The sequence below is a fragment of the Macaca nemestrina genome, chromosome 3, assembly GCF_043159975.1.
Source record: "Macaca nemestrina isolate mMacNem1 chromosome 3, mMacNem.hap1, whole genome shotgun sequence".
Lineage (NCBI taxonomy): Eukaryota > Metazoa > Chordata > Mammalia > Primates > Cercopithecidae > Macaca > Macaca nemestrina.
The window spans coordinates 20,722,637-20,750,410 of NC_092127.1; the positions used below are offsets into that span (position 1 = coordinate 20,722,637).

Sequence of the window (27,774 nt, forward strand, 5' to 3'; positions counted from 1 at the left end):
CCAATACTATCATCTGTAAACACGAGGGGCAGTTGCATCCCGTCCTGCAGAGCAAGGAAAGCTCCCCTTTCTATTCCAGAATCGACATTTTTCTATTAGAAAAGAGTTTCCCTGAGGTACTGACAGAGGAATCTGCTCTTTGAAAAACAATTTCAAATCCTTATACTCCAGCAGATCTGCACCAAATGAAAAGTTGGCCTCAGATATCCGTGGCTGAAATGTCCTCAGAAATTGTTTGCACTGTCCTTTACTAAAACTAACTCTATCAAGTATAACCAAATAGACTTGCTTTCCCGGTCTTGGTTCTATGTACAATGCCACCAAACTGCATTTTATTTGATGAAAAAGGTGATGTTTCCAGTTTCAAATGGTTAGCAAAAGGTGTGTAATGTCCCTTCTTGTGTTTAGCTATAAGGGTGAGCAAAAAGTATCCCCCCAAAATGGTAAAAGACTTTAAATATAACAAGCAATGCAAGAAATAAGGAAAGTAAAAGGCTAGGCTGGGCACAGTGACTCACACCTATAATCCCAACATTTTGGGAGGCTGAGGCAGGAGGACCACTTGAAGTCAGAAGTTGGAGACCAGCCTGGGCAATATGGCGAGACCCCATCTCTATAAAAATAAAAAATTAGCCAGGTGTGGTCGCATGCAACTTTTGTCCTAGCTGGTTGGGAGCCTGAGGCAGGAGAATCTCTCAAGCCCAGGAACTCAAGGTTGCAGTGAGCTATGATCGCACCACTGCACTCCAGCCCGGGCAACAGAGTGAAACTCTGTCTCCAAAAATAAATAAATAAGCTATATTTTTAAAACAAGAAAAAAAATAAAAAACGCTAACTACGCAAATAGCACCACCAGAAGCAGTGGGTGCAGGGCAGATCAGGAGGCAAATTCCTTGAGGGCAAGGGCCCTTTGCCCCAGAGCCGAGCACTTTGCCTGGAATAGAACAGGAAATAAATGTTTATAGAGTAAACCGATTGTATGAACACATGATTGAAAGCATTGATAAAATGAAAGCCAGAAAACTATATTACCCATAGATAATAGGACACAAATTGGTTGCTGTCAAATTTAAAGTATTAAATCCTCCTGAATTTGCCCACCCAATTAGAATCTGATGTAGCCTCTGGCTACAAAAACTAAGATTCTAAAAGCTCATCAGGCTCCTGCAGTTACTGTTTTGTTTGTTTGTTTTTTTTTTTTTGAGATTGACTCTGTCGCTCAGGCTGGAGTTCAATGGCGAGATCTCGGCTCACTGCAACCTCCACCTCCCGGGTTCAACCAGTTCTCCTGCCTCAGCAGGCGTGCTCAAGTGATCTGCCCTCCTGGGCCTCCCAAAGTGCTAGGATTGCAGGTGTGAGCCACCTCTTATACTATTTTGATTACAGGTGTGAGCCACCGTGCCCGGCCACTGCTCTTGTACTATTTTGAATATAGGCCGGCCGCGGTGGCTCATACCTGTAATCCCAGCACTTTGGGAGGCCGAGGAGGGTGGATCACCTGAGGTCAGAAGTTTGAGATCAGCCTGACCAACATGGAGAAACCCCATCTCTACTAAAAATACAAAAATTAGCTGGGTGTGGTGGCGGGCACCTGTAATCTCAGCTACTCAGGAGGCCGAGGCAGGAGAATCTCTTGAACCCGGGAGGTGGAGGTTGCAGTGAGCCGAGATCGTGCCATTGCACTCCAGCCTGGGCGACAGAGCAAAACTCCGTCTCAAAAAATAAATTTTTTTAAAAGAATATTGATATAAGTCACAACCCGAAGACCCCAACTTCCCCACTGCATATGTGACTGGGGAGTTCACTGTGGACTCTTTCTACGTGACCACTCTCGAGATCTTAATGGCTGCTGTACTTGGGCTGCCGGACACCATAAAGGACAAGACTGAAAGATTCACCTCCAACCTGGTGTTTGCAACCTGAGGCCAGTCCTGTCACAGGTCACAGGGAACCACTGCCACCCCTTTTAATTACAGTGTCTGGAAGAAGGGGCCGAACCCCTTCGGATTTGGAGAAAGCCTGGTTTCTTTATCTTGTTAACAACAACTTATCCCAGCGCTCCAGTAATTACAGACCCATTCCTGAAGCAATCACATTGCTTATTTGAAAGAAAGACTATTTCCTTTCCCTAATGAATGTGAACAGTCCCCCAGAGCCTAAAGGTATGGGTATAAATGCCCCACTGTAACAATAAAAAACGATTATAAATAAAGACACAGAGCTGCTCTGTTCTTAAAAATCACCGCATGATCAATTAGAAAGACTTGCATGAAGATGGGACTCACGAGATTTTGTTTTAATTATTCTGCCCGAAGGAAAACGATACTTTGCTCTTTGCTGGCACCATTGTACAGAGAAGTTTAAAGAGACTTTGAAAACAGGATCCTGCTCATCCTTTTCAAACCACAGGCAAACACAGTTGCCCTTATTTTTTGAAAGGGGAAACTGAGGTGTAGACAGATGAGTGTTTTCTGTGTTTAGCCAGGCTATTTACAGACTCATATATCATCATAGCCAACATGTTTTTTATGTCTCTCCCCTACTCAGCTGTTCTGATCATTGTATTTGAAAACTCACCAAAAAGGGGAGAAATTAACAAAAGGCTATAGAGAAGGTGAGCTTTTACTTTTATAAGCTGCCAACTTCTTAAAATAATTTTAAAATGAGGCGTGTGTGTGCGCCTGCGTGTGCATGTGTGCGCGCGCGCACACACACAGACATGTTTGAGTATCCCTTGGTGTTGGGGTCAGGAAATAGTAAGGATAGAAAGATAGGAAGAGGTGAGGGCACTTCACTGCAGCCCCTGAACCCGGGAGTACCTGCCCCTCCTTGAAGGCTGCAGCCTAGTAGCCAGAGGGCCTGGGATATAGCCAGTGACTAGGGCTGGAGTAGCGAGGTTGATGAAAAATCATCTACTTTATAGTTCTGTCAGACCAGGGTACCCTTGGAATGAAATCTTTTAGAACTTGAAAAAATATCCACTTACTAGTGAATACAGGACCCCCAGCTGAGACCTACTGCTGCCCAGGATGGCAGTTTATAATTAATATTTCATCAGGGGTCAAGCTGCAGACCACCAAGAAGGCCCTCTGAGACCATACTGAAAAATAAACTTGTTACTCTTTGCCAGTTTTTAAAAAATAAAAGAGGGAATCCATTTGAAATTCATAGATAGGAGTCTGCAACTGCAAAATTTCCAATAAGATTAACTAAAAATTCCTGAGGAGCCTGAATATTTATATTTCCAGAGATTCTTTACTGCAGTATCAGTACTTCTTAGATGGGTTTCTTGTTCGTGGATGGCAAGTGCCTTTGCACTGCTTCTTTGTACAATTCTTAGCCACATGACTTTCCTCAGGAGTTGACAGAGCCCCCCACCCTCCCCCTCAAAAAAATTCAGAGGTGCCTTATTTCTGCTTACTTTTAAAGGAAGAGAACAAAAATTATTTGAAAGGGTTTCTGGAATTTGACTATCTATATGATTTGACCGTGTTAAGTGAATCAACTAATCACATTGACCAAATCACTAGCTAATTCAGTAAAGCAATCGGCTTAACTAATTGTCCAGCTGATGATCAAATCAATGAACTGGTCTTGTTTTGGATCTTTGGTTTTTCATTTGCTTTGTTTTTGACATTGGGTAGGCACAGCTCAAGTTGTGCAAGCTAGACATTCTTGCCAATGATTATAGAAAAGAAGTGGACAATATACTTAAAAATGTGAGAATCCATATGGAAAACAGAACTTCATTAAAGAATTAGATGGAATTAAATGGGTTAAGCTCATCAGAAAAAAAAAAAAAAAATTAAAGGAAAGGGCTATTCTTACCAGGGAATGAAGTCTCTGCAGAAATTGATTATGCAGAGGGTCCCTTTGGGCCTTGGAACAATTAGCTCTCAGAAAATTAGAGGACAGCCTTTGGCTTCTGGGGATTCGAATGTAACAGGTGTCTGCTGTCCCTTAGGAAACTGTTCACTCCTTCTAGCTGCTCATTTTTTGGCTGCCTGCCCCTGCAGGGTAAACCCAAACCCTTGAGAGTTGAAGATTTTGAATCATAGAGAACCTGAATAATTGGATTCTTGGAAGGCATTACTTTTGCAAGATTCCGCCACAGATGTACTTCCTGGGGTGTTTTCTGTGATAGAAAAAAAAAAAAAATTCCCTTCTCCTACTGAGAAAAGACAAGAACTAAGATGCCATATTTCCTAAAGTGGGTAATGGAGAGCAGACAGTATTTTTTTCTGTCCCCGTACTTAGGACAGCATGAACACTGGGGGAGGTGACTGGGCCTCTATCTTTCAGATACCTGAGAAAAGTGAAATGTGATCTCTGTGGTGATCAGGGTAGAGTTATTAGGCATGGACAGAAAGCATGGAGTGCACAAATGCCTTTGTGCAAAGGAGAGTGATTTTCTCATTTTACCTGCTGAGAAAGAGTAGAGGTATTTACGCCAGGACAGGTGTTATCAAACAGACGAAGGACAATCTGACAGAGAGTTAATTAAGGATCTTGAGCGTCAGGAGCCAGAGAAAGAGAGATCTCACGTAGAAGGCAGGTATGGGAAAGATAAGTCCAAGACGGAGGGTGAGTACTTTTCCCACAAAGGGGAGGCAGCACATTCTTGCTTCAGGGTGAAGGATACAACACATTCTGAAATGAGGTTTGGGATAGTGTGTATTTTTAGCTGTTGCTGTGAAAATTCCTCCTATGGAGAGAACCATCTTTGGGGAAATTGCCTCTCCAAGTCTCCCTGGGTAGGGGCTAAGCCTCCAGGGTTTGGCTAGGCCAAGGCCCAGCTCTCAGAGGCCAGAGTGAGGTGAGGCTGCCTATAGAGGATGGAACTTGGGAAGAAGGGGAAGAAAGAGATAGAAAAAGGCTTCCGGAGGGACCTGTGTGAAATGACTGGGTCTATGCAGGATGTGACTCCTCTCTGTGGCTCTTCAACTCTTCGTAATAATCAAACTGACAACATGTTGGGTGGAAATCGATTTTTTTTTTAAACCAGTGAAATTGGGCCCCGGGAGTGGAACAGAGATACAATGTGTGGATGTAGGGTCTGGAGCAGACGGCCTCTAAAACTATGTCTATGCTAGGGGCACAGGAACCATGGTGGGCCCCACCTGATGTCGGAGTTTCAGAGTAAAACAAAGTGAGGCTTTGAGAGTGTTTGCTGAATTTTATTATGTGGTTGCCGAGATCAACACACAGCAGAAGAGAGAACCACTTTGCAATATAAAAATCTATATTCAGGCCGGGCATGGTGGTTCATGCCTGTAATTCCAGCACTTTGGGAGGCCAAGGTGGGAGCATCACCTGAGGTCAGGAGTTCGAGACCAGCCTGGCCAACATGGTGAAACCCCGTTTCTACTAAAAATACCAAAATTAGCTGGGCATGGTGGCGGGCGCCTGTAATCCCAGCTATTTGGGAGGCTGAGGTAGAAGAATCGCTTGAACCTGGGAGGCAGAGGTTACAGTGAGCCACTGCACTCCAGCTTGGACAACAAGAGCAAAACTCCGTCTCAAAAAAAAAAAAAAAAAAAAAAATCTATCTTCAGTGGTGATTCTTATTTAAGTGTACACATTGGCACTTTTTTATTTTGAGGGAACTACGGTAGTATCTATCAAAACTTAAACTAGGAACAACCTCCAACTCAATAATTTCACTTCAAAGAGTCTCTGCCTTATAGAAACACTCAAATACGTGTACAAATACGTAAATGCAAGGAGGTTGTTTTGAAGCATAACTTATAAGAGGAAAAACTTGGAAACAACCTGATGTCCATAAATAGGGAAATAGTCAAGTTGATTATTATACAATTATATGGAAAGATCTCCAGTATACTGATAATTTTTTTTAATTGGGGCAAAATTTACATAACATAAAATTAACCACAAATCATTTTTAAGTGTACAATTCAGTGACACTTACTACATTCATAGTGTGCAACTGAGTCAGCCAAATGCCTAGGCAGATAAGAAGGCGTCCCCAGAGACTCTCCAACCCGCCCCACAAGCGTTTACATCGGATGCTTTCGCGCAGATGAGGGAACCGCCCGGGGCTTGTCTGGGCATGCCCACAGTGGACGGGAGCTCGACCTGCGCACTGGGGGAAGTGGGTGGAGCCATGGGGCATTCGCGCCCTACCCAGGGGAGGAGCCTGCTCTCTCCAGTTCCTGTGTGGTGGCCTGGGGTTCAGTGTGGAGGGCGTGTTGCAGGACTCCATCTCACTTTGCTGAGTTTTTTTTTTTTCCTTTTTTTACTTTTTGCCCAGTAAAGTCCTGCTCTACTCACTCTTCAATGTGTCCGCGTGGCTAAATTTTCCTGGTCGTGTGACAAGAACCTGGGATATAGCTGAACTAAAGAGTAAGGTTCTACAATACAACCATTACCTCTGTTTAGTTCCAAGACGTTGTTATCACTCCAAAAGGGAGCCTCATACACATTAAGCAGTCACTCCTCATCACTCTTGAGAAATGATTTTTGAATATTTGAGACAGGGTCTTCCTTTGTTGCCCAGGTTGGAGTGCAGTGGTGCAATGATAGCTTACTGCAGCCTCAACCTTTCAGGCTGAAGTGATCCTCCCACCTCAGCCTCCCAGAGTAGCTGGTATTACAGGTGTGTGTCACCATGCCCAGCTAATTTATAAATTTTTTGTGCAGTTAGGGTCTCACTATGTTGTCCAGGCTGGTCTGGAACTCCTGGCCTCAAGCCAGGAGTTTCCCAAAGTGCTAGGACTATAGGTGTGGGCTACCACACCTGGCTGAGAAATGATTTTTCTTTTTTTTTTTTTGGAGACGGAATCTTGCTGTGTCACCCAGGCTGGAGTGCAGTGGCGCCATCTCAGCTCACTGCAAGCCCCACCTCCCAGGTTCACGCTGTTCTCCTGCCTCAGCCTCCCGAGTAGCTGGGACTACAGGCACCTGCCACCACGCCCGGCTAATTTTTTGTATTTTTTTAGTAGAGACGGGGTGTCACCGTGTTAGCCAGGATGGTCTTGATCTGACCTTGTGATCCGTCCTCCTTGGCCTCCCAAAGTGCTGGGATTACAGGTGTGAGCCACTGCGCCTGGCCGAGATATGATTTTTAAATGTCAATAATATGAACAGTGTCATCCTATATGTGTATGAAAACCCTCCAAACATGTCCTGTGTTTCCTTTTACTGACAGAAGCGTTGTAGAATAGTGGTTCTAGGCAGAGCTCCAGAGCCAGGCCACCTGGCTTTCAAATCCTGGCCCTGACACAGACCAGCTGTGCATCACTGGGGGTGTGTTTAGCCTATCTGTGCCTCTGTTTCCACAGGTGTAAATTGAGCATAATAGTAGTGCCTATAGAGTGGTTGTGAAGAGGAAATCAGTGAGGACAAGCCTAATACAGTTACTGTTTACTTACTTCTGTGTTTGAAATTTTCTTTTTTAAGTCAAAATCATGGGCAAATAAACCTATTGCCAGTGTAGGTAGCAGGTGCATGGAACACACATTCCTAGACCACTCCCTTTCAGGATACCAACTGAGGGCTACCCCAACTCAGTGCTTGCCTCTTGCTTAAAGCAAAGGCTGCAGGGAGGATGCACATTTTCATGCCAGCACAGAGCACCCTTTAAATCTCCTCAACAGCGTGGCAGAAATGTAGGCTTTAAAGAGCAGCAAAATCCTGACTGACAAGATTCAAGGGAAGTACCTGATCAGAGAAGTGCAAGTACAAGATTCAGGGAAGTACCTGAAAATGTAAGTTTTAGAACTTACATTTAACTCAAGGGCCAGCAGGCATTTCAGAGAGCAAGAGGGAGGGTCTCTGTGAAGCTGAGATACCCAAAGAAGAAGGAACAGAGGGAAGAAGGAAGGAAGGGAAAAGGAAGAAGGAAGAGGGGAAGGAAGGGAGAAAAGAAGAGAAGGAAGAAGAACGAGAAGGAGGAAGGAAAGAGAAAGGGAGGAAGGAAGAAAGAGAAGGAAGAAGGGAGAAAGGGAAGAAGGAAAGAAAGGAAGGAGGAAAGGGAAGAAGAAAGGGAGGAACAAAGGAAGAGGGTAAGAAAAGAAAGAAGGAGGAAGAAAGGAAAGAGGAGAGAGAGGGAATAAAGAAGGAAGAGGAAACGGAAAAAGGGATGAAAAATAAGTTAGGATGAAGGAAAGGAAGAAAAGACAAGGTGAGGAAGTATAAGGAAACAGGTGGGCCCCAGCCCTGCTGTGATCTCAGGCCTCGGCTCTAAAGGGTTCAAGTAAAAACAAAGCACAGGCAAAGCCTTTCTTTTTTTTTTTTTTCTAGATGGAGTCTCTCTCTGTCACCCAGGCTGGAGTGCAGTGGTGTGATCTCGGCTCACTGCAACCTCTGCCTCTCGGGTTCAAGCGAGTCTTCTGCCTCAGTCTCCGGAGTAGCTGGGACTACAGGTGCGCACCACCACGCCCAGCTAATTTTTGCAGTTTTAGTAGAGATGGTGTTTCACCATATTGGCCAGGCTGGTCTTGAACTCCTAACCTTGTGATCTGCCCGCCTCAGCCTCCTAAAGTGCTGGGATTACAGGAATGAGCCACCGCACCTGGCCAGCACAGGCAGAGCTTTCAAACAAAAAATCAAGGGAGAACTAAGAGAAGGATTTGTGATTTCAATTTTTTTCTACTCAGTCCTAATCTACATGGAGGTCAGAAACTGGACAATACAAAGCTGCCATGAATCAAGGAAGGAGCAAGCCCAGCCGCTGCCAAGCTCTCACATTCCCGGGTGCTTTCCAGGATGCCCCTCCAGGGTGCGAGTGGTGGCCCACCCCCAGGGGTGCCTGCAGAAACTGCTACAAGGGTGATCCCCTGAGAAACATTTCACTTCGTTTCTGAATCGGAACACATCCCCCAGCGGACTTGGGGCTGCTGGACTGCCAGGGGTTTGCAAATATTTACCAAGGTTTGGAGGCAGTGAACACAAAGCTCAGGTCCAGCCAATTTCTTAGCAGAAGGCGGAAATGCAAGTACGGAATTGTCTTGCAGAAAAACGCAGTTTTGAACTTCTGTCTTTTCAAAGACAATATTTTAAAACTCAAATGCTACGAAACTACCAGATAATGAGGTAGTTAGATGGAATTTTGCTAGCATATATTTGCAAATATTTTAAGAATGCTTTATCTACTTCTGTTGATTTAATGAAGTGATTGAAAAGGGTTAAGCCGCGTTTGGCATCTTCAAAATGGCGATTTTGCTTCTGATAACTTTCCAGAAAAATTAAAGGTGTTGTGAAGGATAAATTATAGTTTGATTCCAGTCGTCTTGTTAAAACGTCATTCCTCTTTCTCAGCAACCTACTTCCCGTCTCATTAAGCCAGTTGACTGGATAGGTCTAGACAATTATGACGATGATTTACTAGCTTCATGCTCAGTTGTCACTGGGAGCCGAGGGATGGGGGAAGGGAAGTCACATTCCCATCTTAGGTGTCTCTTAGAGGGACAATCAAGTCCTCAGCTGTAGCGTTAAACACAGCAATATAAAGCAGAGGCACAGTAAAGCATTTTCACTGCTCTTATGAGCTGAGATATAAAAAGAGATTTATTTGCAACAATCTGATAGAGAAAATTGAGCCCTGAGAATTGATGTCCTAGAAAGGCTTTCAAGTCGGCCAGAAGTTACTACAGGACGTGAGTCACACAGCAAAATATCAAAGAGTTGGAGGAGAAAAAAAAAATTGAGCTTTGACATTTTCTGCAGCCACTGTTAAAGAAATTGACCAATGTGTACAATATGAATTATGGTCACAATTACAGTCTTCCCTGACCCAGTCTTTCCCAACAGCTGGATACCTTAGGCCCTTAGATTGATGTCATCATTCAGCTTTTTGCTTTTTTAAAAAATTCAATTCTACTGCAGATAAATAAACAAACCCCCTAAATAGCTCTCTCCTTTCCCCCCAGAGGTTTAATCCTTATAAATAACTCCGAATAATTGTGATGTATCTTCTGGCATTTCACATTTTCTGAAAATTACCATTGAAATTTGAATTTAATGATATAATAACCCCCAGATATATTTTAAACTGAAAGTATAAACTAGAAGTTTTGGTGAAATCTCATTTACTCCGGAATTCATTTAGTGGCCACTATTTGCCATGGTTTTAATGTGGGTCTGATATTGGTAGGTCATGTTCGGAGGGAAGATATATGCAAGTTTTCAATTTGTGTAATCCAGTTAGTGCTTCCAGAATGTTTTCCATGTCTCTGCATGTTTGCGAATTACCAGAGGTCACAGATAAAATTTTAAAACGTGAGAGTTGTTCATGAACATATTTGGGCTTTGTCAAAATCAGGATGTCTGCCTTCCCTGTGTAGCTTACATCTTTTTTTTTTTTTTTTTTTTTTTTTTTTTTTTTTAAATAAGTAATGGGTCTGAAGCTTCAGGACAAAGATGACCAAAACCAGTTTTTCTGCTGGGCCCTGTGAATGCTACCCAAGATAATGCTACACATTTATATAACACCCACAGCTGCTTATGCTGCAGTAATTCTTTCAAAAGTTCTAGCAATCTGGACTCCTTTTTTTATTTGATTTGGGGATTTAGTCACTAATCTACAGTTACTTCTAGAAATAAGCAGATGACTGCTTCAAAAAGCAAAAACTTTCTGACACCTTTTATTACCCTCTAGATGAAAATGAGAATGGTAGTAATATTCAAAGGTAACTGATACACTCAATGGTGGCTCACCACCTCATTTCAGACAACCAGCGGGGCTCAATGCACAGCTGCTCTTTTATTCTCTTCCAAGAGAGTTTGTGTAAGAACTTTGCAAGCATTTCCTGTACAATTTGTCTTTCTGGGAAAATTGCATGTGGCATAGGTATAACTTGCTTAATAGTCACAATTTGTTAATTTCACCTTTTTTTCTCAAGAGAGGTGGAAAAAATGACTAATTGTGTGGTGGGTGACAGAGAGTCTTTCTTTGGACCGTAAAAGGTAACTGGATCAACATGTCTTCAAACAATGTTACTGACTTAAAAATTCACATCTGCACTGTATTTATAGTTACCGTATTTTTTGACCCATTGCTTATACTTGATCAAGACTCTTTTTTTTTGAGGCAGAGTCTGCTCTGTCACCCAGGCTGGAATGCAGTGGCACAATCATGGCTCACTGCAGCCTCCATCTCCTTGTCTTAAGCAATCCTCCCACCTCAGCCTCCCCAGTTGCCTGGACCACAGGCTCACACCACCATGCCCAGCTAAAAAACAACACTCGCCGTGCTGCCTCACCAAATTTAAAAAAAAAAAAGAAGAAGAAGAAGAAGAAGGCTCTTAAAAAGTTCTCTTTTCTAAATAGAAATTTGTGAAACTATGTTTGTTTTTTCATTACCATTCATTTCTAAGACCAAAGGATATTGTTCTCTACTTTCTTACCCCAAACCAAACTTTTTTTCTTTCTTTCTATGGTTATGTCATATTAATTTTTTTGTTTGTTTGTTTTGGTTTTGGTGTTTTTTTTTGAGATGGGGTCTCGCTCTGTCACCCAGGCTGGAGTGCAGTTGCGCCATCTTGGCTCACTGCAACCTCTGCCTCCTGGGTTCAAGCGACTCTCCTGCCTCAGCCTCCTGAGTAGCTGGGGCTTAAGGTGCGTTCCACTACACCCGGCTGATTTTTGTATTGTTAGTAGAGACAGGGTTTTACTATATTGGCCAGGCTGGTCTTGAACTCCTGACCCCGTGATCCGCCTCCAACCTCTACCTCCCAAAGTGCTGGGATTACAGGCATGAGCCACCACACCTGGCCATGTCACGTTAATTTTAATGAGGCAAAATATCTATCAAGCTTAAAATCATATGAGAAATTTGAAGGAAAATGATTATAGATTTTATTCAGAAAAGATACTCTGGGTCGTCAGTTATTCCTTTTTTTCTGATTATTAAGGCTGACTTTTTTTTTTTAAACCCTTTATTTTGAAATATGTATGGGCTCACAGAAAGCTGCAACGCTTACACATAGAGTTCCATGTACTTGTCACCCATCTTCCCCTAGTGGTGACATCTTATATAACCATAGTACCATATTAAAACCAATAACCTGGCATGGAATAACACTAGTAACTAGAGTGTAGACCTTACTCTGTGTTCACCAATTTTTACATGCACGTGTGTGTGTGTGTGTTTGTTTATAGTTCTATGCAATTTGACCCCAGTTATAGATCGGTACACCATTACTGTTGTAGCTAACACAACAATTAGGATACAGAATTGTTCTGTCAGCACAAAGGAACTCCCTCATTCTACCCCTTTGCATCCTCCCTCCCTCCCCTGTTCATAATCCCTGGCAACCACTAATCTGTTCTCCATCTCTACACTTTTGTCATTTCTAGGATGTTCTATAAATGGAATCATATAATATGTAACCTTTTGAGATTGACTTTTTCACCCGGCATAATGTCCTTAAGACCCATCCAGTTTGTCACATGTATCCATAGTTCATTCCTTTGCATGGCTGAATAGTATTCCACTGTATGGATATGCCAGAGTTTGCTTAACCATTCGCCCTTTGAAAGACATTGGGATTGTTCACAGTTTTTTTGCTATTACAAATAAAGCTACTATCAGCATTCATGTACAGATTTATTCTCTGTGTGCATGAACATAAGTTTTCAATTTCTCTGGGATAAATGCCCAAGAGGATATGATTGCTAGGTTATGTGGAAAATGCAGATTTAGTTTTATGAAAAACTGTCAAGAAATTTTCCAGAGTAGATGTACATTTTATACTTCCACCAGCAGTATAGGAGGGGTCCAGTTTTCCCGCATCCTTGCCAGTAACCAACTTTTTTAGATGAGTAAGTGAACATGAAAACATTGTGAGATGACAAAGGCCACATATAGACTAGGCAAAGTATGTGAAAGGAGATATTTGTCTTGCATATGAGCCTCAGACAGCTTTTTCAGGAGAGATGACACAGCAACATTTGTTGTAATATAAATTTCCCCCGCTCTTATCAGCCTGTAGCCATGTATCAGTTAGCAATGCAAGTGATAGAAAACTCTATACAGCCATTTAAGCACATGGGGCTGTTTTCCTCACAGAACAAGAAGTGCAGAAATCAGTGGCTATGGAGGCTTAAAGATGGCTACTGCTGCTGCTGCTTCAGGAATCACATCCACATTCCTCCAGGAAGAAGACAGAAGGAGAAAAGGCAGTGTTTGTATCACAGAAAAAAATTTTTTTTTTTTTTTTTCCAGAAACACCACTAGTGTTCTGTTTTGGTCACATTGCCCAGAACACTGCCTCACATCCCCTCATGGCTGGAACAACATGGTAGGGAGAAGGGCCTTGGAATGCTGATTGGGTCAGGAATTCACTATTATCTGCCACAGGGGACCGTCAACATTAATGGGCAAATTTTGCCGGCTTAAGGCTTCCCCCGATGATGCATGGCCACATCCTGTTGTAATGTCCTCCATCCTAAAGTATTTCTGGGTGTTCCTATGGGGTATCTCACTTGTGCTTATAAGCAAAGTCCAGTCCCACTGCTCAACACCATTGTTCTCTGCAGGTCGTTGTGAGGTACAATGTTGTCTGCAGGGCCCTCCCCTCCCGTAAGCTTCTGCTCTGGTCCTCTGGTTGTCACCATGGAGGAACTAGAAACTTCATGCAGTTGGGGCTGCATTCCTTGCCAAAGTGGGGAGAGAGATTTCCCCCCTGCTTTGGGCACCCTTTGTCACACTGTGTGCCATGCATTTCATGACTACCTTTCTGAACCCATTTCCTCACTTGAGCTTAGGAACCTTCACTCTTCATTGGTTCATACATTGTCCATGGGGTTGGACAGGTGACCAGACATAAGGCCATCCTTTCCACTGATAATGTATTTCTCATTCTTACATTCCCACAAAAGTAAAACCTAACATGCCCTTTTTCCTTTCCTTTCCTTTCCTTTCCTTTCCTTTCCTTTCCTTTCCTTTCCTTTCCTTTCCTTTCCTTTCCTTTCCTTTCCTTTCCTTTCCTTCCTTCCTTCCTTCCTTCCTTCCTTCCTTCCTTCCTTCCTTCCTTCCTTCCTTCCTTCCTTCCTCTCTTTCCTCCCTCCCTCCCTCCCTCCCTCCCTCCCTCCCTCCCTCCCTCCCTTCCTTCCTTCCTTCCTTCCTTCCTTCCTTCCTTCCTTCCTTCCTTCCTTCCTTCCTTCTTTCCTTCCTTCCTTCCTTCTCTCTCTTTCTCTCTCTCTTTCTTTCATTCGTTTTTTGAGATAGTCTTGCTCTGTCACCCAGGCTGGAGTGCAGTGATCCAATCTTGGTTCACCGCAGCCTTGACCTCCTGGGCTCAAGTGATCCTCCCACCTCAGACTCTTAGGTAGTTAGGACTACAGGCGCAACCACACCCACCTAATTTTTGTAGAGACAGGATCTCCCTATGTTGGCCTGGCTGGTCTTGAACTCCTGGGCTCAAGCAATCTGCCCACCTTGGCCCCACAAAGTGCTGGGATTACAGGCATGAGCCACCATGCCCGGCCTAGCATGTTCTTTCCACGGCAAACCAGCTCATGCAAATAAACAGCTGTGTAGGGGACTTAGCCAACCTCACCTGTCCAGACGTGAATCTCAATGTAAACTAAGAAAAGACCACCTGTGCACACTGTCTTCCTATTGGATTGCCCGTGTGAATTCAGTTGGTCTGACTGAATCACTAACTCCTTCCTCCCTCACTGCTCACAGTTTCTTCCCCTGGTGTTTGTTCATGTTACAATGAAAAATGACAATTTTCCAATCAAGGATGTAGACCCAGTTAGAGCTTCTTTAGATTCTAGTGGGACAAAGGAAGCTCCTCCTGTTTTATACTTGGTCTTACCCAGAAGGACAAAAAGTGATCCCTCCTTTTATCATTGCTGCCTTTTTGACTTAGTGCATGCAACAGTAGTTGGGATGTGCATTAGTTACCATGAAAATGGCAGTTGCTATAACAGAGAGGCTGATAGAACAGAGATCTAAGCAAGAGAGAAGTTTATTCTCTCTCAGATCTCAGAGATGCTATGGGACCTCTACCATGTCAAACATCCAGCCACCCATGCTGTTGTTACTCTGCCATACTCAACACACAGCTCCAAACCCTGTGTCCAGTATGGCTGCTCTGGCTCTCACCATCATGTTTATACCTAGCCAGCAAGAAGGTGGAAAGTAGAATAGGAGGAAATATTTCTTTCCTTTTATGGGCATGACCAGGAAGTTCCCCACACAATTTTTGCTTAAATCCTGTTAACCTGACCTTAGAAGCACGGCCCTACTTAGCTGCATGGGGGGTGAGGCTGGGAAGGATGGTCTTTATTCTGGATATTCTGTTATCACAACAGAATTATACACTTTGGGGAGCATCTAGCAGAATCAGGTACAATGACCTCTAGATTTGGGGCCAGACAGGAATGCTACAATTTTGGGTGGTGGTTCTCAACCAGGGGCGATTTTGCTCCCCTCCACCCCACTCCGCCCCCATCCCCTTCCAGGAGACATTTGGCAATGTCTGGAGATATCATTGTGTGTCACAACTAGGAGGATGTGTGTTACTGGCATCTAGTGGGTAGATGCTGTAAATATTCTGTGGTACACGAGACAATCCCCAACAACAACAAAAATTACTCAGCCTAAAATCTCAGTATTGCTGAGGTTGAGAAATCCTGCCTTAGGAATCTGTCTTTACAAAGCCTTAGCCCACCACGTGTTAATCTCTCTCAGCTTTCATTTTGTGCTTTTCCAATAAAATTTACAAGATTTAGGCATATCAATATGCTTCAATAAATTAGAATTAGAACTGTAAGACACTGTTAGCTCTGTTTGCCATAGGTCATTTTAACAAGAAAATGAAACTTTGTTAACCCCTATCCATAGTTCCACGACCACCATTACTAACCCAGCTTTAGTTCTGAAGAGGAAGGTTTCCTTCTTTGGGTTTTCTGAAGCTATTTAATAATAGACAATATCCCACTAATCCAGAGTAAAGAAGAAAATCTGTTCAATTAAAGGCAAGTGTAATTGTGTATAATTAATCACAGTCTTCTTAAGGGAAATAAACATAATTTGTTTTTAGTAAGAATGAATCTATAATTATTCAGTGACAGAGGAAAAACCATTCATTAGTATATCATGTTCACTTTTAATGTAGTGAAATGCATTGTAGTTTTTGCTGTTTCAGGCATGAAAACCTGTGTGTTAAATCTTGTCATTTCTGGTTCTGATAATCTGCTTTGGTGACAGATTGAAAATGCAGTTTGTCACATCAGGACATAAATCTTAAATAATCAACCTGAGAGAACAGTACCAAACCCTCCCGAGAGGTTTCCAACATGCGATGGTGACATTTCTTAATAAGCTCAGGATTAGTGATCTAACTTGTCACTGGTTCAGCTGGAAAAAGTAGAAAAATGACACGGTTGCTACAGTGTCCACTCAGGAGTTGTCTTCTATAAATCTGGAAAATCAACTTCTGGAAATTCTCCCCTGAGATGAAGATGTAGTGTGTGTCAGCAATGCATCACAGGAATCTTTCATTATTTTAGGTTGTTATTTAGACATCATACATTTTTCTTGGGGACAGAAACAAGCATACTGTTCTTCATTTCCTATTCGTCTGGATCCGAGCACTTTCCTTTTGGGTTCATAGGACTTTGTAATTATCTCTTTTAAAACATCATTTCACAGGGAGTCACGTGCTACCTTTGCATTTTTATTCCATTTCCACCTATTGTTTTTCATATCCTTATTATTTGCCTTTCCAATGAGACAGTGTCTTGGAGAAAATGTTTATTTCTTTCATTTTGTTTATCCCACGACATTTAGTACAATTCCTTACATGTACGATGCATCTTTACTGATTGTTGTGTTTTCCCTTTGTTTAATCTCATGGCTATAACTGTGCTCTTGGAGTCACAAGTAGACTTAAAAACCATTGTAAGACTGCATGCAATTACACTGTTATTATTATGATGGAATACAAAAGAATTTGGAACACAAAAGAGTAGAAAGGCCAGGCACGGTGGCTTACACCTGTAATCCCAGCATTTTGGGAGACTGAGGTGGGCGGATCACGAAGTCAAGAGCTCGAGACCACCCTGGCCAACATGGCGAAACACCGTCTCTTTACAAAAATTAGCTGGGTGTGGTGGTACATGCCTGTAGTCCCAGCTACTCGGGAGGCTGAGACAGGAGAATTACTTGAACCTGGGAGGCAGAGGTTGCAGTGAGCCGAGATTGTGCCACTGCACTCCACTCTGGCGACAGAGCAAGACTCCATCTCAAAAAAAGAAAAAGAAATAAGAAAAAAGAGTAGAGAATAAAAGATCAGAATGTTGTGTGACTATGACATATTTTAGGTAGGGAACTAAATGCACATATGTGTATTAAAACAATGTACAGAACTTTAACTTGTTATTAATAATCTCTCTCTGCTTTCATTTTGTGCTTTTCTAAGAAAATTTCTGTTGTATCAGCAGATACAACAAATGATCTACCTGGTAAGATCATTTAATGCAAAATGTGTCTGAAATATTAAGTTTATGTGGCAATGAAGGAAAACTTTTTAATATCCTTGCTCATTTGTGACGAAGAAGAACACGCAGAGCCTTTGGCATCCAGGCAAAGACTCAAGCCCCTTGTCACACTTCACCACTTACTAGCTGTGTATCTGTGAGCAAGTTACTGTAACCTCAACTAGCTTCATTTTCACTGTGTGTACAATGGGGATTATGATACCTTCCTTTCAAAGATTAAATTAAATAAATTATCATTTATATCACCTAGCACACTGTCTGGCAGTGTCAGAGTTCTTGGGACACAAGCAATAGAAACCCACCCTGCCAAACTTAAATGAAAAAAGGCCATTTATTAGAGTAATACTGGGGGCCTCATAGAATCAAGGAAGAGGTAAACAACCCAGTTTCAGGACTGGGGGACTCTGGGCATCTTAGCAACAGGAAGTCCTGACAGCTTTCTGGGCACAATGTCTCCATGGATGACTGGGCTCATCTTCAACCACTCTTGGTTCTTCTTAAGATGTATATTTTTAGGAGACAGATGCTTATTTCTCTGGACTAGGTTACCTGATTTTACAAAGGCTGGAGGATTGGGTTAAGTCACTGGCTTCCTCACTAGATCATCAGGAAAGTGGGAATGGAATTCTCTAGCCACCAGACTCCAGCCTGGGTGACAGAGTGAGACTCTATCTAACAACAACAACAACAAAAACCAAAACAACAAAAACAAAAACACCCTTCTATGGCTTCCTATTTTCTTTAAGATAAACACCAAAATCTGCAATGTGTCCTCTGAGGTTTAGCATAATCTGACCTATGCTTAATCTCTTTCTTCGTCTTGTAGTTTTCTATTCCCTTGTTTCTCAAGCTTCAGGCATGTTACTGAGGTTCAGTTTCTGGAATGGTTGCCATCTTGGTCATCATATAGCCAGGTGCCTAGACCTCTCTTCTCCACATTTCACAGCCCCTGCCCCACAGCTTTCTTCGCCTGATTAACCCTTTCTCATTCACCAAGACTCAACTCAAGTGGAACTTCCTAGGGAGTTTCTCCTGATTGCCCAGGCTAGGCTAATTGCCCGTTATTCATTTCTACGGCCCCTCCACCTGCGCTTTCTTTTCTTCACATTTTTCATAACTATAATTACTTGTTCAGCACCCCTCTTGCCCACTATTGGCAGCACGAGGGGAATAACTGCAGTTCACTGCCGTCTTCCTCGGCTCTACCACGGTGAAGGGAGTGCAACACCTTCTCACTGTGCATCTGTGGGCTCAGGTCTTCAGAAAAACGAATCCCCCAGATTAACAAAGATGTGCTAATTAAATATTAATTTAAAAACTTGAACACAGCTGATCACATAGTTTTATTATTTATTTATTTATTTATTTATTTGAGATAGAGTCTCACTCTGTCACCCAGGCTGGAGTGTAGTGGTGTGATCTTGGCTCACTGCAACCTCCGTCTCCCGGGTTCCAGCGATTCTCCTGCCTCAGCCTCCCAAGTAGTTGGTATTACAGGTGTGCGCCACCATGCCTGGCTAATTTTTTTTGTATTTTTAGTAGAGACGGGATTTCAGCATGTTGGCCAGGCTGGGCTCGAACATCTAACCTCAGGTGATCCACCAGTTTTGGCCTCTCAAAGTGCTGGGATTACAGGTGTGAGCCACTGTGCCTGGCCATCACATAGTTTCAGAGTTAGTCTTCTCCTCATTGATATGGACCTGTGTTGTGATTTTTTTTTAAGTACAAAATATCTACAATATGAAGTATACATTTTCTGCTACTAAGGTTATTCTTAGATCATGTGATGAAATTAACTATACTGATATTTTGTGGTGCTCCACAAAAATTTCCATGTCGTTAAAGATGGAGACAATAGACACTGGGGACTACTTGTGGGGGTTGGGAGGGAAAAGTGGGATGAAGGTTGAAAAACTATTGGTTACTATGCTCGCTACCTGGTGGATGATGCAATATACCCACGTAACAAACCTACACATGTGCCCCCCAAATTTAAAATAAAAGTTGGACTTATTTAAAAAGAGAAGAAAGAAAATTATATTTCACAACTGTATTGGTATAAAGGTGAATATATTAATATTAGACATTAGACATTTTATCCAACCTAAAAGCAAAAGTAAAGGTATTTGTTAAACACAAAAATAGGCCAGATGCGGTGACTCACACCTGTAATCCCAGCTCTTTGGGAGGCCAAGGCGTGCAGATCACTTGCGTCCAGGAATTTGAGATGTGTCTGGGCAATATAGTGAGATCCTATCTCTACAAAAAAATACAAAAAATTAGCCAGGCATGGTGGCATGCGCCTGGGGTCCCAGCTACTTCAGAGGCTGAGATGAGAGGATTGTGTGAGCCTGGAAGTTCAAGGCTACAGTGAGCCAAGATTGAGCCATTGCACTCCAGCCTGGGTGACAGAGTAAGATCCTATCTCAAATAAATAAATAGGACAAAAATAAAAAATAAAAAGAGGAAAAAAAAATTTCATGTCTTTCATGTGTCATCTATGCTGTTACTGTGAGGCTGGTGTGTGTTAACATCTCTTCTTCATAGATACGATGAGGATGAGACACCCCTATGGTCATTCATGTCCAATACGACTGCTTTGCATGTGTATCTATTTCTGTTGGATTCACCACTTCATCAGTAGCTTCGAAACGTCTCCCAGAATTCCACATAGGTCCAGACTTGTGCTGAAAAGGAAATTGAGGATATAATAGATGCTAACAGGGAAATATACTTTATTATGTTGTTCTAAGGACTGGAACTTTAGAAACATATTTGAGGATAATCTTTTGCAAATAAAGAAACTTGTCCAGGTTGAACCCTCAGGGCTCAGATATATTTTTTTTAATACATTGATTTGAAAGAAATGGAAGCTAGAAGCCAGAATTAATTAATTAATTAATTTTTATTTTTATTATTTTTTTTGTGATGGAGTCTTGCTCTGTCACCCAGGTTGGAGTGCAGTGGTGCAATCTCAGCTTACTGCAACCTCCACCTCCCAGGTTTAAGAGTTTCTCCTGCCTCAGCCTCCCGAGTAGCTGGGATTACAGGCGCGTGCCCCACACCCAACTAATTTTTGTGTTTTTTTGTAGAGACAAGATTTCACCATGTTGGCCAGCATGGTCTCAAACTCCTGACCTCAAGTGACCCACCCACCTCCTCGGCCTCCCAAAGTGCTGGGATTATAGGCATGAGCCACCATACTAGACCCAGAATTGTGACTGACATATTTTGTGTGAGATACAAGAAGTAAGAAATATCAGAAGAAGAACAAAAACAGACGAAGATGTTTTCTGACCTGAGAAATCAGAATAATAATAAAGGCAAGTCTGTCAATAGTGATGGCTGAACTATGGCTGTCTGATGCATAAGTCCAGAATTCCTATTTCCCATTGAAAGGAGTTGCTACTAATTATTAATAATTGTAAGGCGATGACATTGTGCTAAACATTTTATATAGGATCAACCTATCTTATGAGGCTGTCAATAACCTCATGCCAATATTATTTTCCCTTTTTTTTTGCATAAAGAAATCTTAACCCAGAGAGTTTAATAAATTGCCCAAGATTACACAGCTTGTGGTAGAGCCAGAATTCAAATTCAGTAGACTAAATCCAGGGTTATATATGATGCTATATTGCCAGTTTTATATATGTTTATGAAATTTTACCTGAAACCGTTAGATTCTATGTTGTGAATGATGTCATCTGTCACTTTTTTTTTTTTTTTTTTTTAAGAGACGGGGGTTTCTGTCTGTCACCCAGGCTAGAGTGCTATGGCATGGTCACAGCTGACTGCAGCCTAGACCTCTTGGGCTCAAGCAATCTTCCCACCTTTGCCTCCCAAGGAGCTAGGACCACAGGCATGCACCACTACACACAGATAATTTTTCAATTTTGATTTTGTAGACACAGGGTCTCTCTGTGCTGCCTAGGCTGGTCTCGAACTCCTGGGCTCAAGTGATCTTCCCACCTTGGCCTCCCAAAGTGTTGGGATTACAGGCATGAGCCATGGTGCCTGGCCTCTGTCATCTTCTAAGCCAATTCTTTTCAACTTATTTATTCCATCTCTATTTAGTAGAAGGGAAAAAGGATACTTTCTATAGTTTTGGTTAAGGATCATCTGCTTTATACTTGTTTATTTTAAATTATTGTGGTTTAATGGTTAGCCTAGTAAATTAGCCAAATAAATTAATATGTCATTTTTTAAAATAAGATGAATTCTGGCCCATTTTTTCCCATTCATAGATTATATAGGGACCTATAGATATGTACGCCTCAACTCAGCAACTTAAGAAAATTATAAGTGCTACTTGCCAGAGGGGACTGATTCATATTCCTTATAGGATTGGTGTCTGTTTCACTTCTTAAAAATTCATATCTCTCTCCTCATACATTATCACCTCCTTTTCCATTTCTCTTCATATTATTATATGTTGCTTGCTGGTTCTGGGACTCACTACTGGTTATTTGGAACAAAACATTTACAGATTTCATGGGACATTGAGTTCAGCTATTAATATTTGAAAAAGAGAAAAAGGCAGTAGTCTGTTAAGGAGACTAAATGGTGTACATGTTGCATGTAAAACAGAGTTTATTTTGAGCAAAGATCCCCTAGGGGAATGCTGCTTGTATGCTGTATCTGATCTGCTGTGGAGCACATGCCCAGCCAAGCCTCCTTTAATAAGGCCGCCCACTCTGAGCCCCTGTGGCAACGGTGCTTGGCTGTGGGTGCACCTTCCGCCTTTGAGCACCCCACTCACTCACACAGCAACCTGCCTCCCCAGCCAACTGCTCTCCACAGGCGTTAATCCATCCTCTCATTAACGACCAATCCAATTCTCTGTCTTGAACAAAGGGAGTCAGAGTTTAGTCCCTTGAACTGAAAAGTCCTATGGGGCTCAGCCATTTTCAACTGTGTGATTAGTAAATAACGTGGGTCTGCAGGAAGAAGGAGAAATTTAAAACAGAGGACAGCAGAGAAGGGGGGTCTTATGGCCTCAGAGAGCATTAAGGGGGCAGAGGGATGTGCTGCTGTGGTCCCCGAGGCTCCCAATGAGGTCCATCTCCAGTTCCACGTGGTCCCAGCTTGCTTTTTGTTGATGTCATATTCTGCATCATAAACACATATTTGAATTGCTTTAGAGGACTTCTCTTTCTTGCAGCCAAAAAAAATCTCAACTACAATTACAACTATCTAAAGTCAGTTTCCAGATTTGGATTTATGTATATATGGTACATTTTCAGCGTTCCTGGGAAGATGAGGGAGAGACAATACAATGTAGTGGTTGGGGAGAAGGCTCTGTAGCGAGACTGCTTGAGTAGGAATTCTAGAAGTTCTGCCACTTACTGGTTGTGTGATCTTGGACAATCTAACATCTCTGTGCTTTGGCTTCCTTGTTTGCAAACAGAAGGGTAGCAATATTTTTCTACATCATAGTTTGTTGTGAGAATTAAACACATATAGACAGTGTGCTTGGCACATAGCATTTAAGTTACCCAATGAGCATTTGCTGTTATCTTGGTAAGGGCTTACTTTTGTTTTTTGTTTTTGTTTTGTTTTTGTTTTTGTTTTTTTGAGATGGAGTTTCACTCTTGCTGCCCAGGCTGGAGTGCAATGGTGCAATCTTGGCTCACCATAATCTCGGCCTCCTGGGCTCAAGCGATTCTCCTGCCCCAGTCAGGAGACTGGGGCAGTAGTTGGGATTACAGGCATATGCCACCTCATGGCTAATTTTGTATTTTTAGCAGAGACGGAGTTTCTCCATGTTGGTCAGGCTGGTCTCGAACTCTGGACCTCAAGTGATCCATCCGCCTTGGCCTCCCAAAGTGCTAGGATTACAGGCATGAGCCACCGTGCCTGGCCAGTAAGGGCTTACTTTTACACACCCACCCACCCACCAACACACTCTCACAAACACATATATGTATATGCATACACATAATAATGCACACACACCTGTAATATATATGTATAATAAAATATACATGTGTGTATATATGTATATGTATATAGATGTCTATACACACACTTGCCCCCCCGCCCCGCCTATCTGGCCTGAGCCTGAAGCTCTATGTTCCTATCTCACTTCATTCACATTTACAGCCTTTATCACACTGTATCGTAATCTGCTTATTTGTGTTTCTCTCAACACATGTGAGCTCCACAATTCAGGTAATTGCCTTCTTTGCCCTCTTATCCCCAGAGCTTTACATCTGATACTGGGGATGTTCCTGAGCTCACAGTAGATTCATACTGTTGGACAGGAAGATGCTAGATGATATTTCACTGTTAGATTGTCATCCCTTTAGCTTAACACTTGACTCTCTGCTCAATTTACATGTCCCTAGGTGACATAACACTTTATGCTGTTACATTATTTACCACACAGAGGGAATGGATTTCCAAGTCCTCCCTGAAAGTAAGCTTTGGCGAGAAGATAGGAGAGGACCTCGAGGGGTCTGGATGCTGTGGGCCATGGACAAGTGAAGAGGATGAAATTCACAGTCTTCCTATTTCTGCTCTGGAATAGGTCTCATAGTAACATCCTCTCCCCAACTCAACTCACACAAGCAGCAGTGGCTGCGTGGTATTACCTAGCAGCACGTTGCAGCTTGCTTGTAGTAGAGAAGACAGTGAACAGTCACATTCTATTGGTCTGCTGGGACTGCCATAACAAAATACCACAGACTGGGTGGTTTCAACACCAGAAATTAATTCTTTCACAGTTCTGGAACCTGAAAGTCTGAGATCAAGGTGCAATTGTGTTGGTTTCTGGTGAGGCTTCTCTTCCTGGCTTGCAGATAGATGCCTTCTCACTGTGTCCTCACATGGCCTTGTGCAGGGAGACAACAGAGAGAGAGAGAGAGAGAGAAAGAGAGAGAGAGAGAGAGAGAGAGATTTCCAGCACAAGCTCTCTGGTGTCCTATTGGATTAGGACCCTCCTGTTAGAACCTCATTTAATCTTAATTATCTCCCTAAGGGCACTATCTCCAAATACAGCCACATTGGAGGTTAGGACTTGAACATATGAATATGGCGGGGAAGGGGGGGAGGGGGGAGGGGCACGATTCAGTCAATAACACACATTAATCCCAAGTGGAGGCCTATTTTAATTAAGTTTTGTGTATGGCCCAAGTATTCTACTCTGCATAACTATTTAATCAAAATCCAAACTGAGAGATGGGTCTCTGTAGCTTGTAGATGAGAAACAAAAAGCAGTGATCCTTAAAATGAGTTTCCTACAATCACACAGGTGCCATCTGGAAATGCAGAAGCCATTACATGCAAGTCAGTTTCAAATGTTAAACCACACAGTATCGATTCTGGCTTTCCCAGGTGACCCTGGAAGAGTGAGAACGTCTTGCAGAGCCCAAGTGCAGTGGAGGCTGCCAGGCCAGGGCCTCTGATACAGATCTAGGAGTCTGAGTAGCTGCAGGGCCTGGATGGGGAAGGCTCATTTAAGTCTGGTAAATGCAGCAGATGAGTTGAGAGCCACATGAGACTATGCAACCAGAGGGTAGAGCTGGGAAGGCCCTGAAACAAAGAGATGGAAATGGAATAGTAGGAGGCTGGGGTCAGAGGATTGAGGCCAGTGTTAGAACTAATTTCAGGAACACTGAGTTTTCCTCTTCTATGTGACTTGGCATGCATGCTGCATTTGGGGCCTGATTTTAAGTATCCAGAGCTGGCTTTACACCATTAGAAAATTTTTGGCTGGGAAAAAAAAAGAGTTTCATAAAAGTTCAGGCATTATGCTCTCCCATGGTACTTCCTGGTGAAATGTCCAACCTAAGTGATCTCATCTAGGCGTAATACTAACTCTACTTTGACTAACAATCTCTTTCATCATTAAAGTGAATTTTTAATTCGGATTTTTATTCTTCATGTATAAATTATGTTATCACCTAGTTGACTTTGTAACATAATGAATGGAGAGTAGCTGTAGTTATCATTCTTTGCAATCTTTCTTTGTTATTATTCATTTATTTTTAGAACATTATGTCCTGAAAGAAGAAGCCTTCTCTGACCCCAGGCCCCCATATTGGATCAAAGCCCCTAGTTATGATCCCTTCTAGCAGCCTGTACTTCTCCTTTATAGGTCTTCCCACCATTGGAATTAAATAGTAATTGCGTGATTAATTGTTTAATGTCTGTCTTCCTTGCCAGATTATTTTCCCAATGAAAACAGGAGCCAGGTCTATCTTAATCACAGCTGTATTGACTCTGGTTCTTCCTTATAGCAATAAATTCCTTTTAAATGAGTTATTTCATTCACTCATCGATTCATTTGTTAACTCATTTATTTAGCATTCACAAGCCCTAGGAACTGTGCTACAACAGGGAAACAAAAACCAATGTGATCATTTCTGGATTCAAAGAGTTGGCAATTTAGTACAGAAAGTTTTTAACCATTTTATTTTATGTTTTATGGGTTTTTTTTGTTTTTTTGTTTTTTTTAAAGATGAGGTCTCACCATGTTGCCCAGGCTGGTCTCAAATACCTGGGCTCAAGTGATCCTGCCGCCTCCATCTCCGAAAATGCTAGGATTACAGGTGTGAGCCACTACACCTGGCACTTAACCATTTTAGGTGAAAGTTCCCCTTGAGAACCCAGTGAAGGAAGTGGACTCTTGCAAGAAGCTACTCATCTAAAAAGCACATGAGATTTTGTATTCAGCTTGGTAGGTTCACAGATCCTTGAGAATCTATTCACTGTCTTCCTAAAATTATGTGGATTCTGAGGTCACAGTAAGTCCATGAAATACAGACTTGAAGACACGTACAAGGTAAGAGGACGGATAAAGAAGGACATCAGCATTTCCTCCTTTGGGTCAGGAGAGGCTTCCACTGCAAGAGATGTTTGAGCCACGTTTTGAATGACAAATCTTATGTTACCAGGGGAAGTCGTGGGAGCATTCGAGGTTGAGAAGACAGTGTTTGGAAAAGCATGGATGTGTAGAAGTGGGAATGGTATTTAGGGAGGAGAATCAGTAGGACTTTGTGACTGATTGGATGTGGGATGTGTGAGAGAGGGAAGGAATAAATTCCATACTTCTGCCTTAGGCAACTGAGTACTAGGTTTAGGTCTCGGTGGGCAGCCTCAGAGGCATAAACGTCAATTCAACAAAATAACAAGCTCAAGGGTCACATTTTTTTTCCACTCAAAATAAAATAAGCTTTTGAAAGTGATAAAAAGTACATTCCTTACAATTTAGATTACCCAGCAGATTGGATACAAGAAGGCCAATGAGGAAATCAACACGCTTTTTAATCACAAAAGTTATATCTGTGCAGCCACACTAATGCAGCTTTCTAATCTTTCTTCTTGAAAGAAGAGCATGGTCTGTATGAGAAGCTACGCTGGCCACATGCAATTTGGGTCGTGCAGATTATCATCACTGCCTGAAGAATCCTGGGAGACTGCTTGCTGGCAGGAAGGCTTACACTTCAATTATGGATCTGATAAGCTGGATGTGCTTAGTGTGGTGCATTTGTAAAGAGGATTCTCAATGAATATTCAGTCCTAATTCATAAATTTCTTATAAATAAATTTTCCTGCGTATTTGGAATCTTAGGCATTATAAATCTTGACGTATGAAAAAAAAATTCATGAAAGGTACAACCCCCTTATAATTAGTTGCAGATTCAGATTTCATATAACAGGACAGTAGGCTTTAAATTAAATTTTTTTCAATAACAGTTCCATTGGGATATAATTTGCATACCATGCAATTCACGCGCTTAAAGTGTACAATGCTTTCAATGAGTTTTTATTTACTTTAAAAAGTTTATGTTTTCTAACTTTTAGCAATTAAATGGTATTCCTTTTGTAATCAGAAAAATAATACAAAGTATGCATATTTAAAAATTTGTGTAACAGTCCTTATACATAAGGAATTTTCTCCTTTGTTGGAGACAAGAGAAAATATATCTTTTGTGGGTTTAAGTTAAAGTATAAAATATGGTTAAAATATTACCATAAAAGTGGCATGTTTAGTTAGAAGGAAAGACTAAAGGTGGGTTGTTCTAATGGCTTTCTTCAATGTCCTGCTGGGTAGGGAGACCCGGTTTAATTTACAGATCTTCACTTCACTATCAGGGGCTTACAGAGAAACTTCCCCTGCTGTAAACTTCTCAGCTAATGGGTGATGTGCTGTGATAGATGTATTCTCACCCAGGATAGTGGCGATATTGTATTAAGAGGGAAAAAAATAAATAATTACCTTGGGATTTAACCTGAGGTATGTGTTGAAGAAAAAGCCCAACTTATCCATTCACTGTATATATATAGTGAGAA

General features: G+C 42.1%; 1 long non-coding RNA gene across 1 annotated transcript in view; it reads left to right on the forward strand.

Moving 5' to 3' along the window:
- The window catches only part of LOC105466701 (uncharacterized), a 54,431-nt gene extending 33,633 nt beyond the window's left edge, over positions 1-20,798 (forward strand). Inside the window, exon 5 of the long non-coding RNA XR_011620830.1 lies at positions 20,568-20,798. This is a non-coding gene — a long non-coding RNA (uncharacterized lncRNA). The remainder of the gene's footprint in view (positions 1-20,567) is intronic.
- Positions 20,799-27,774: the final 6,976 nt, after the last annotated feature.